The sequence below is a fragment of the Gouania willdenowi genome, chromosome 9 (assembly GCF_900634775.1).
Source record: "Gouania willdenowi chromosome 9, fGouWil2.1, whole genome shotgun sequence".
NCBI lineage: Eukaryota > Metazoa > Chordata > Actinopteri > Blenniiformes > Gobiesocidae > Gouania > Gouania willdenowi.
This window is the reverse complement of record NC_041052.1, coordinates 22,612,543-22,624,767: the sequence shown is the minus strand read 5'-3', so window position 1 is coordinate 22,624,767 and position 12,225 is coordinate 22,612,543.

Here is a 12,225-nt window from a genome sequence, read left to right as displayed (position 1 = left end):
AAGATCTGTAATGATTAAAAAAAAAGAAATTTAATTTTAATTTTTAGTTTTTTTTTTTTTACACCTGCCAAGAACTGCACTTCTGTTTACTGTATCTCTTCAGAAAGATAAAAGCAGTTGTTACAACCCTCCCTGAAAATGTAGATAGTGCCATCCTTTCTTTTGATGGGTGTTAGAAAAATCCTATTGGGTGGATACAGAGAAAAAGCAAAGAAAATAAACACAGGACATGGTAACCTGACACAGGAAACCCAGTGAATGCTGGGAGTGAGCAGTGAACCGTACTTCCTGAAGGACAGCACAATGGTGAGTGGTGGCCCCAGATTCCTAAAAGAGGTAGGCGCAGGGACAAGGAAGGGCAGCTTGTGTCCCCCGGTCCAGAGCTGATAAGACATAGATAGAAATGGCATTTATTTCCCTTTTACAGCTTTAGAACAACAACACATCCTGAGGTTGCCTTGGTTACTCTCTTTATTAAACATAAAGAGCAAACGGCAAGGACACAAAATCTTTCCCAAGTTATATCACTCTCTCATTGGTCCAAATACAGTTAACACAGTATGTAGCATTTATTTTACAGACATGGAGGATGAACATTGGACACACTGCCAGTTTAGAAAGATGGAAAGAGAAAAAAATAAACACTATATTTTAGTTTTCTCAAAATGTTGGCATTGTTCTTTGTTTTTCCACTGGTGTAGTCACGTACTTCACTGCTTTTTCCACCTCCAAATGACGTCCTCTTGGATTATTGGATTGAAGTTATGTGACTGTAGATCTTTGTTGTTCCACCACCTGCTTTTTTAAATGTTTGAGGCCATTTGTTTTTAATATTATTTTCTTCATTGCATAATAGCATATCGCTCATACATTTTAGTACAAACATTCAAAGTTCCATTGATTTGTTGGTTCAAAAACCTCTGCAAGGAATAAACAACCCTTTTGTTTGAATGGGTGAGAACATTTGTGTATAATTTATTATAAAAAGTCAACTGGCATTGGTTCTTGGCAAATTAGTTTTCTTGTAAAATTGCTATTCTCAAATAATCAATTGTTTATGGAAACAAAAGCTTTGAGGATGAAGTTGGGATTCAATTGTGTCTTTCATTGATGTTTTTAGATTCTTTTGATTTTGAAGCTGAGATCATTTTGTATTTTTGAACATAAGTAACCATGCTATATCAGATCAGCAGCCCTTTCCTGTGGTGGTAGATTATTGACTCCTGTTATTGCCTAATTTCTGAGACACCTGCCAAAGTACAATCCATTTCATGACAATATCATGTTTATCAAAAGTGAAACACGAGCAGTTAGGGTTAAAGTACTTGCTCAACATCCCACAGTCATTGCCCAGGTTAGATTTGAACCAGCATAGGCGGAGTTTGAGAATCTTGCCAGGGTTGGCAAAAGTAAAAATAGAACTTCTGTAAATATATAGACTGACTCGAGATTTGCGGCAACCACAACATGTACAATAATGCAAAAATGATTAGTAACTCGGGGTCTCAAATGATTCATTTTTTTAATCGCAATTAATTGCACGACTTCCATAATTAACTCATGAATAATTGCACATTTGTTATCTGTTCTGATACATTAAAAGGATATTTTTCAACTTTATTATACTCTTATAAACATAGGCGTGGACCAATATGCTTACATTATGCAAACATATTTATTATTGCAACATTTAAAACTCAGCCCAACAGGAATCATCAAATGGGCACATTAACATAAATTCAAAATCGACAATGTGTCCAACTGAACATTTGGAAAGAATTATTAAACATCCAGTTTTCAAAGAGCTTAAAATAATTGAACCTACTGCATCACAGCAGAGACATTTTCAATTCGTCATCTAAACCAGCAATTCTCAACTGGTGGGTCGGTACCCAAAAGTGGTTCACCGACCTGTACTGGGTGGGTCGCGGACAGCTGGTCAAAAATAAATACTCAATATTCCTTTTATCTTTAAAGAAACTTTTCTTTTGACAGGCATGCTGTGAAATGCATGTTGCACAGGAAAATACATAGATTTATGTTTTTAAAAAGATTATGTATGTGTTTTCAGCTATTTTTGAAAAAATAAACTTGGTTGGTTGACTTCTAAAAAAAAAAAAAAATGGGTCGCGATTTAATGACCGTGGCAAAATGTGGGTCCAAGGGTGAGACCATTTGAGAACACCTGATCTAAATGTACCACCTCAAAGCAAATAGCACACAATATGATTGTGGCTAACCACCTCACATGGGTAGAAATAAAACATGACACAAAATCATCCCAAACTACAAAGTAGGCTCAACATAGGGTGTTACAAAAAAAAAAAATAAAACAAATAAATTGTGCCATTAACAGCTCTCATATTGTATTCAGCGTATCCTTTCCCATCCTATTCTTGACAAAATGAACAAAACCAAAGAGCTTCTATATATGTGGGTTGTTCACATTACTTTGGTTTCTTAGCACTGTGCCAGTTGCTCAAACACACAAGCATGTTTACATTTTCAGACGACAGGGTAGTTCTCTTTTTCTGAACAACATGCCCAGACAGTGAAAATAACCTCTCGCATGGTACAGATGTAGCAGGCGTTGCTGAGTACTTGCATGCACTTTGAAGCTGAACTTTCCATCGAAAAGCCCTTTTTCTGTGTCGATAGCTTCATGCTGCACTACCTTTATCCACAAACACGTTGCTACCTGAATCGAAAACCACGCACGGGGCCGCCTGGATGTTCTTCTTTGTGGTTTTTATCGGTGGTCGACCTCCACCATTTGGGGCATTACCGCCTTCTACTGATGGCTCCAAGCTCAATCAATCTCCTGCAACGGGGCGTACGTTAATCACGCATTAAAAAAAATAGTGGCGTTAAAGGGAATTTGCGTTAACGTGTTAATAACGCGTCAATTTTGACAGCTCTATTAATGACATAATTGATAGGGTTGACAACAAAAATGTGAGTCGATGCATCGTTTAATGTTGCAAATGTGACCCTCTGATTACAAGCCCGCATCTTTAACTGTTTCATTCCCACCGCCACTTAACTACAGTGATCTGTTTGACAGATGCTGATTAAAAATTCAATGTAAGTGGTTATTTTATGCTTATTTTCATCCAGTTTATCTGAGTCTAATATTTCATTGAATGTAATTCATCCTGTCAGTGAACTAGATCATGAGACCTTGAGATGTTTACGGCAAGTCCTTTGTGGTTATGGTGTGTCCACTAATTAACTGGATCATTTTAGTCTGAGGTGTTAAGATGTATGGAATCCTCTAACTTGTGTCACTAAATCGGATCAATTAGGATGGTAACATTTCTGAGTCTGTCATGGATCCAGGGAGACTGGTGAATGGTGGTGGAAGGGATAATTGTCATCATCATGATGCAGCCAGAGTCAGTCCTGCATCAAATCACTTAACAACCCAAAGTCCAACAGTCCAAACGCCTCTATAGCATAGAAAATTTCAGTTTTCATCCAGCTACACTGTTTTACTCAGCGTCTTTCCTGACTGACAGCAGTACGTCTGTGTCCTTGGCCTACAGTGTATGAGGTCTGTATTGCACGGATCAAATGCATTTTCATTTAGCTAACATTTACATTAGCTAATTAGCCATTTTATAGTTGTATTCAGTATAACCTACACATCATGTTTGCCCAATGAACAAATGTGTGTATGCATATGTACACACAAACTTGCCCATATAAAGACTTTATTGTAAAATATACACAGTCTACTAGATGAAGAACATGTCTTTGTACTTAACAAATCGAAAAAGGATGCATGTGCTTCTTATCTGACTTTTTTGTTTGTTGTTGACCTCATAATGTGTGTATTCTTGGCCAGTTCCTGAAGGCCCTCCCTGTCGGGCAAGGCATGCGTGTTAGCTTGCCCAAACCTATCTATGGCATTGTCCATTCAGTGTGATTATCACTGACCCGCACCGCCTCCTGTCTCCGGGGCTCACATGAACCAGTGCTTCCTTCAAGGAAGGAAATGTTCGTTTTGCAGGCCGATGTCACACGATTACACTGTGCAGACCCAAAAAGGCAAGTGTAACAAAGAATCATAGGCAAACAGATCTCTTGTGGCGTCTCTCTGGATATTTTTAGTTCTTAGGAGGTAATCCATATTATTCTGATTTTTATTCACATGAGCAGGAAGTAATTACAGCCGTTGTGTGGACTGTTCTGTTTTTGACGGTTCTCGAGTTCCATAAAATGCTTTTGTTGGACACACACATTGACACTGACACATGCACAAACAGTATGGCAGTGGCACTGCAAGAGACAGGGAGATCATTTGTCTCAATCTGTGGTGATGATAGTTTATCAGAGGCTGGAAAAGTGGAGTGGGAGCAGGTGGTGGAAGCAGGCGTTGTAAAGAGACCTCAGTAATCAGATCTGCTGCTCAACTCGGAGCTACGAGAGTCTGACCTCACAAATACAGACACGATTGTAAAAGGGTTAAATCTCCACCACCTGCATCCCATGCTGGCCGATTAAACAGTGAACACTATAGAAATAGAGCAAGTTGTCCCTACAAAAACTGATGAGGTGAATTATTGCCTTAAATTAAGACGGCAATGTTATAGTGCTGTGAATCTGCCAAGAAAAAAGAATGTTCTTGGATTTCTTTGCAAAACGTGAACCCTTTAACCTTTATGTGGTGCATTTATGGGCATTTAATGTGTCACCAGTTGAACATCAAGCAGCTTCTCTCAGTTCATACTTTTTCTTTCTCTTTTTGACCCATCCACTTGTGGCCACAATAGATGGTCTTTCTCTCATTCATACAGTGTAGTGTATAGTAATACTGTGGTGGTTGCTATGGAAACCCGCTAGTCAGACGATCTCATTACTGGCCCTTAGAAATTTCTTTCTCACTCGCTCTCTAAGGAATTACCACTTTTCATTATGATTTCCCTCCCTTCTCTTCCAACTGCCCCCTTCTTTATCTCTGCCTCCCCCATTCTCGCCCCTCAAAGGTCAGATGTCCTCCATGGTAGAGAGAGGAAATCTGTAAAAGTGTTAAGGTCTATTCAGTAACCCAGGTTTCCCCCCCACCACCACCCCCGATCTCACCCCACAATCATTCTGTTCCCTTCTATAGCTGCAAAGAAAGGAGCCAAAAAAGAAGAGAGAGAAGAGAGGAGCCTTGAGTCTGCTGGTCTTTAGAGCACATTTTAAAATCTGTTTCTTTTTTCTGCCCCTCTCTTTTCTCCCCTCAAAGCTTTCTTTTGTGTGGAAAATAGCTCCTTGAACTGATGGCGGAGCAGTGGTGTGTGTTGACTTTAAAAAAAAATGTTCCTTTCTACAATCAATAATTCCTACAGTTGACAACGCATTGCGTGTCAGTGGGTCTGCACTTTGCACAATTGGTTTTTAGGATGGACTTAATCAAACATTACCTGAAAAATAAACAAATGTTTAAAATTAAATAAAAAATATTAGTATTAATATTGGGAGTGAAAATGATCTAAATCCCTTAAATGCTTTTGTGTGTGTATGTGTTTTTTTTATATGCTCAAGTGTCCAGGTCCAGTTTGGACTCTTTAAGCCAATGATTTTGTGTGTTTCAAGTATTCTTCAGATGTGCTGTGTAAAACTATCCATTGTTTTTGGTGAAGACAAAAATGTGTTATTGCAATATTTAGACTATAGACTTACATTAGAACCTTCAACCTACTGAGACCAGCAGTGACGTGCCGTCAGGGTAGGCAAGGTAGGCAGTGCCTACCCAAGGGTGAATTGATTTTTTGATTATTTGTTTTAATTATAATATAATTAAAAATTATTTATTTTTCCATTTCCAATAGCCTACAGTACCTATAAGTTTGAAAGTGTCCGCTATTTCCTGGAACAGCTGCAGTCTTTTTTTTTTTTTTTTTTTTTTTTTTTTTACTTCGCTTTAAGGCAGAGGGAGGCCACGCCCTCTCCCAAAGGCACGTTGCTCCTCTGCCTCCGTTCCCATTGCAAGTTTTTACGTGTCAGGTACCCAAGATGACAACCATTTACGTCCAAAGGCAGCGTAGAGAGCTGCCTTTGGACGTAACCGCGCTATGCTAAATGCTATAGGTAAGTTCACAGTACATTAGTGAATAGATGCCACGTGACCGCTGCTGATACGTTCTGTAGCTAGTGGGCGGGATAACACTACAGTCAGGATGACAGCGCCAGAGATGATAGAGAAACTTTTTTTTGAGGAAAAACGACAGCTTTTAAAAAATGGAGACCAAGACCTGAGTTACCAGAGAATAATATCAATAAAATTGATTTGAATTGAATTAACACTTGCTAGCAGAAACATATGAAATTGTCATAGGTGGTCTCGACATGCAATGTGCTTACCCACCCCTAGTGGTCACGGCACGTCACTGGAGACCAGCTATGTCAGTGCAAGCAGTATAGGAGTATATGTTATATTGTGCATGAAAAAGCCCTAAAGGATAGTGTATGTTTTGGCCATTGGATTTTTCTGTTTAGAAAAATATATTAAAAAAGACAAAAAATAAGTGGTTATTTGATTGTCATTTTAAAGTTTAAAAATTAAGATTTGAATTCAAGGCGTTTTTCTTCATCATATTTGGATTTAAGCCTTCATTTTTGAGTTGTAAAATAAAATGTTTTTTAACCCTTGTGTGTTGTCCTGATCGATGGGACCTGTTTTCAATTTTCATTGAAAACAATGAGTAATAATAATTAGTAATTATTTTATCAAAGTCAGATTCATTGGCCTTGGCTCATTTTATGTGATGAACATTTCTTTGAAAAAACCCCCCCATACATTTGTATTGCATACACAATGAGAGAGAGAGGGCATGAGTACACTGCAGGGATGGGATCATTTGTGGCCAGGAGCGTCAAAAACCAGAGATCACCATGTATTAGAATGGTACTGAATGAGGAGTGGACAACATGGACAAGCTGGTAACTAACTACAGCTGTGAAATAATTACTTACACTGGCCCCTGGTGATGATTTTTGACATGTTGGATGTCTAGGCCTACAATGCTTTTGTCATCTGGATGGTTGTGAACCGAGTGGAACAGAAGGAACTAGGTAGAGCACTGGTGAGACCTGAAAGCCAGAGAAGAGAACATGTTCAATTCAATTCAACTTTATTCACATAGCGCAAATTACAACAAAGTCATCTCAGTGCACTTAACAAAATAAAAAGTCCATTGTAAGAAAGAAACAACCCAACAAGATCGGTTCCAAGAACCGTAGCCTCTGCAGCCATCAAGAGTAGGATTCATGAGGAGTGTTGATGCCAAATCCACGTGAACTTGAACCACACAACCATTATCTGCTGAGCCTGAAGTATGTGGTGCTGTTGCATTACACATCTGATCCCCATGCCTTGCAATTCATGATGGTTTTATTGTTTTAGGTTGTGGACAGCAGCAACAAGAAGAAGCGCAGAGTGTATGGACCCAAGATAGACAGAAAAACACAATATACAAGCTTCAATTGGAAGAAATAAATAATACATACAGTAAAACTCTATATTCTATAGGCTGGTATGAGGCTGATGTGTTGGCCAAACTGACATTGTTCCTATGTGTTCTGCGTAGACTGACACAAATGTGTCACGTTTAAAATGATGCTCAAATAAATGAAAAACCTTGCTTCATTTGTAAATTAATTTCATTTTTTCCACTCATATCTTAATTGCGTATTGATTTTCTTTTTTATTACATTTTATTAAAACAAACAAAACATAATTAGAACTTTAATTCAGAAATGTGATGTTAAGAGCAAATATTAACCATACATATACAGTATATAGGGCTTTAAATTAAGACCAGCCAACCCGCCAATTGACTTTGGCGGGTAACATTGTAGTGTTACAGTCCGTTTTGGTGGGTGAGGAACGAAACAAATAACACCTCGTCTGTTTGAATCGACAGGCTGCAGAAACGATGCAACGAGTGATTATTGCCAGATTGGGCTGTTTTTCACCAAAAAATTTGAAGATTGTGTGTTTAGATTTTAAAACGTAATATAGTTGTATTAATCCTGCTTTTCTTATGATCACTATGTTGTGACGTGTCATACAGCAATTGGCTACGTGCTTACGTTAGCGTGATTGATATGGTTACGTGATTATGTTGTATGTCCTCACGCCACGCAGTCATGTGACATAGCGCGCCCAATCATCTTAACATAAACACAGCTGTGGTTGCCGGTAGTAACGAGAAGGTAGTAACGAGTCGCTTAAATGAAAAGTAAATGTCCCGAAATTAAATACAATAAATGTCATACTGTAGGAGTTGACTACCAGAGCCACCAAGTGTCTGAAACAGAGCTGTGTACCGCTTAAACAATGGAATTGGTGAGTCGCACTAATGTTATTCATTTGAATGGGTTAGCTTAGCCGAGCCGCTACCACTACCGATTGATTGATTGGTGTGGTCAATAGCATCTTGTATGCCTAGTTTCTCTGTGTGTTTCTCCTGCTGAATGAAATGTTAGCATTGTAACTCATTTTTTATGACTTTATATTATATTTTTGATAATTATGAATGTAATTTAAGCACTTTAAAGCCAGTTTACTTGTATTGGTATCCAATGTACTTTAATGCAGTCCAGTTAATCACTGGGCTTCCATGCACTTTATTTGTGTTTGCTGGTCTTCTTGATGCATGAGCACTGTAATGAATGCATTAATATAACAAATATATTAATTACTCAATCATATTTTTATGTTATGAACTGATTACATTGTACAATATTGGATTACTTTAATTGAAATACTGCTAATTGTAATGCAGCTTGTGTTATTGAGTACTGGTAATTCTGAATGGTTTTGATAATGTGTGCACACACCAGATATTTCATTGGACACTCAACCGTTGGGCCGTAAACTGTGGTTGCGCCTTGCCATTACAGGCAAAACTTGAACTCTTTTTTTTTTTTTTTGGCATTTATGGACCATATGTGTACTGCAAAATTATTTAATGTCCAATGACAAAATTAATTGTACATACTGTTACTCTATGTATCGCCATTTGTATTTTTAATGTTTAATGTTGGTTGTTTTCACTAATATAATATATGGTATCACTAAAATCTAAACCATTTTCAGTGTCTCATTCTCCACTCAAAAAGTCAAACCTAATCTTCTGAGTCTAGCCCAAATCATAAATGTATTGCTATCTGTTAGTACCTAAACTGTACTTTAAATAGAATAGCGTACATGCTACTTTTGGTATCGGAGAAGACAAACGGAACGGCACAAAACAAACAATAGGAGCTGAAGTTAAGTTGTAAAATGAGTTAGGAAAAAACAAATAAATGTGGAGATGTTACATTAGTAAAGCATTTTTTCTCTACAGTACATGTCAAACTTCAAACAGTGTTCCAGGGATCCAATTTTCATCTGAGTTAAGTTTGTTTATTAAGTTATGAGAATATACTTTATTAAAAGTTCACTTCTCCGACACACCCAAAGTTCAATATCGCACCTTTTAGCCATTGTTACAACATTGCTTTTAAATCAAATGTTTATATTTTTACCATTTTAATGTATTTCTGGAATCAACTAAAAAAAGAAACTATTTAAAGAAACATAAACGCTTAAATCTATTCTGTGGTACTCATCATGTAGTTTATTTTCGCTGGTGGAAAATCTGGGTGGCTGATAACTTTAAGAATATACTCGTCATGCTGGTTGGTGATCTAAAAAGTTAATTTAAAGCCCTGCATGTATATGTTATTTATATTGCACAAGGGTTAATATCTTGGGAGAGGTTGGGGGTTCGATCCCAGTACCTGACTCTGTGTCGAAGTGTCCTTGGGCAAGACACTGAACCCTAAGTTGCTCCCAGTGGTCGACTAGCGCCTTGCATGGCAGTCCTGTCCCACTGGTGTGTGAATGTGAGAGTGATTGGGTGAATGAGCTGATATGTAAAGCGCTTTGAGACTGCTTCAGTGTGGTGATAAAGCGCTATATAAAATCAAGTCCATTTTTACCATTTACCATTTTTCTGAATGAAAAATCCAATGACCAGAATATACACTGACCCTTAAAGAACTGCTCTAGGTTCCGATTGTTCATATACATTTTTGTTGACGATTGTGGCAGAAAAAGATGGCACACCCTTCCCTTCTACATGTGATCTCCAGTGTTTTACTGGTTTTCCATCTTTTATTCTTGCTCTGCTAGAACGGGACAGTGGACAGTGGGCAAATCCATAAGGCCTATTGCTCCATCACACATCGATCCATGCAGGGCTCTATTCAACTACATTGGCTGCACAATTGATCCTAGTTTCTCTGCTGCGGTAAACATTTTACTCTGCTTGCCTCCATGCTGATCAATAGCCTTCTTTTAATAATGTATCTCATTGATTAGTTTGGTCCCAGAGTAAATTGATCAATTATTTTAATCTTTCGTCTTTTGCATTGTGGTGTCCAATGAGGAGCACACAGCTCTGGGTAAGGTGTTAGTCTGGCCTGCTCTCTAGTGCTATAAAGAATCTAAATAATCTGCTGTCGCAAGAGTAAATATAATACTAAACATGATAATTCAATAAATCAGGCAAGCAGCTGCAAGTTTTACAGGCAAAGACCAGTATGGTGTTTTGTGTAACACAAGATTAATAGATTTATTTCTAAAACGCATCACATATGCTGTTTTTGTAGTACAGTGTTGTCGATATGTTATTGCTTCTGTGCTGAACTGGCTGTATATCTCCACCTTCATAGCTCTGATGGACTTCAAGGACATTGGTCATCAGCAATAGCAAGGTACATGGACTCCACCCGGCACATCTCATTACCAGTCCTAATTATCCTGACAAGTCACCATCTTTTCTTGTGTGCGCTCTTTTCTTGATTCCACAGGCATGGCAAACAACAACAAAGCTATAAGAGCAGGCACACATTTATTCTTGGCACAAACACAAACATACATTGAACGCACAGACATTAAACAATGAAGCAGTGGATCAATAACCCGCTAGTGTCCCTGTCTTCATGTGGGAAAGAGGAAAAAAAGTATTTTCAAATCCAAAGAGATATCGGAGGAAGGAGATTAAAAAATAAATAAATAAATAAAATGAAGTTGTTTTCAGTTTGACCTTGATGAAATCTATCTTCAGCAAAGATATTTTTATCCGATTTGATAAAAACCAAGCAACTTTGAAGGAGAACAAAAGAAAATAAATCTATCCCATACATTATCAGATATCACTTCTCTCTTATGCTAATACCCACAACTATTAACATATTTATTTCTGACGGATCCTCTTTGATCTGCCCATATTTCCATCAGGATTTCAATTCTCTGTGTGGCGTTGTAGCAGGTTTGGGGATGGACAAATCCCTCGGCAATCAGGAGCTGAGCAGGTGTGCAGAGAGTCACCGCTGCCTCGTTAAAGTCTCATCTTCATATCTTTCCTCACCCCCACGCTGTCTGATATGTAATAACAGAGTCCATGGTATACCTTTAAAATAGCCCTACCCACAGATCATTGCATCGCTCCACTTAAACAAAATGCCCTGATGATCATCTGTCACCAGCTTACATTACTTGCTGCTTGCTTGCTCTTGCAGAACACAGGTGTGTTCAAAGCCAAATATTTTCTATTATCCGACACTTGCCTTTTCATGCTGTTGTCATGCATATTGCAGTGGATGCACTTCACTTCCTGGAACATGTTAAAAGCTTAAGTGCTGATGCAGCCCGGAGTAATATGATATGAGACCGTAGAGAAAGCACAAATGTTTGTTGGGAATAGTAAAATGCAGATAAGTTCAAATTAAACCTCAAAAATCTATTACGTTTATGACATGTTTACTGTATGCAAGGTAACCCTGTCAAGAATGATCAAAAGTGAACAAAAATTAAGTGACTTTATACTTGTACATTGGTATTTTGTGTATGACTTACTTGTACTTTAGTACAATTTCAAACAAGTAACTTCTTCTACTTGAGTAGGATATATCAGTACTGTGTGGACTCAAACACAATAAGCGCATGTGAAGAGAATTCCTGGATTATACTCTATAAAACCATATCCAGGCTAGATATGGTTTTATAAAGAGTATAATTTGTAAAGAATGTGGCAGGTTAAACAGAGGTTACCTTGACTCATTCAAGAGACGTTTAAGAGAGAAAAAGCCAGAGCCTGCAGAAGAAATTGGATTGATCAGAGAAGCCACATTCTGGGCTTTTCTAGCCTGACTTTGGTGAGCTGCATTCTTTTCAGCTAGCAA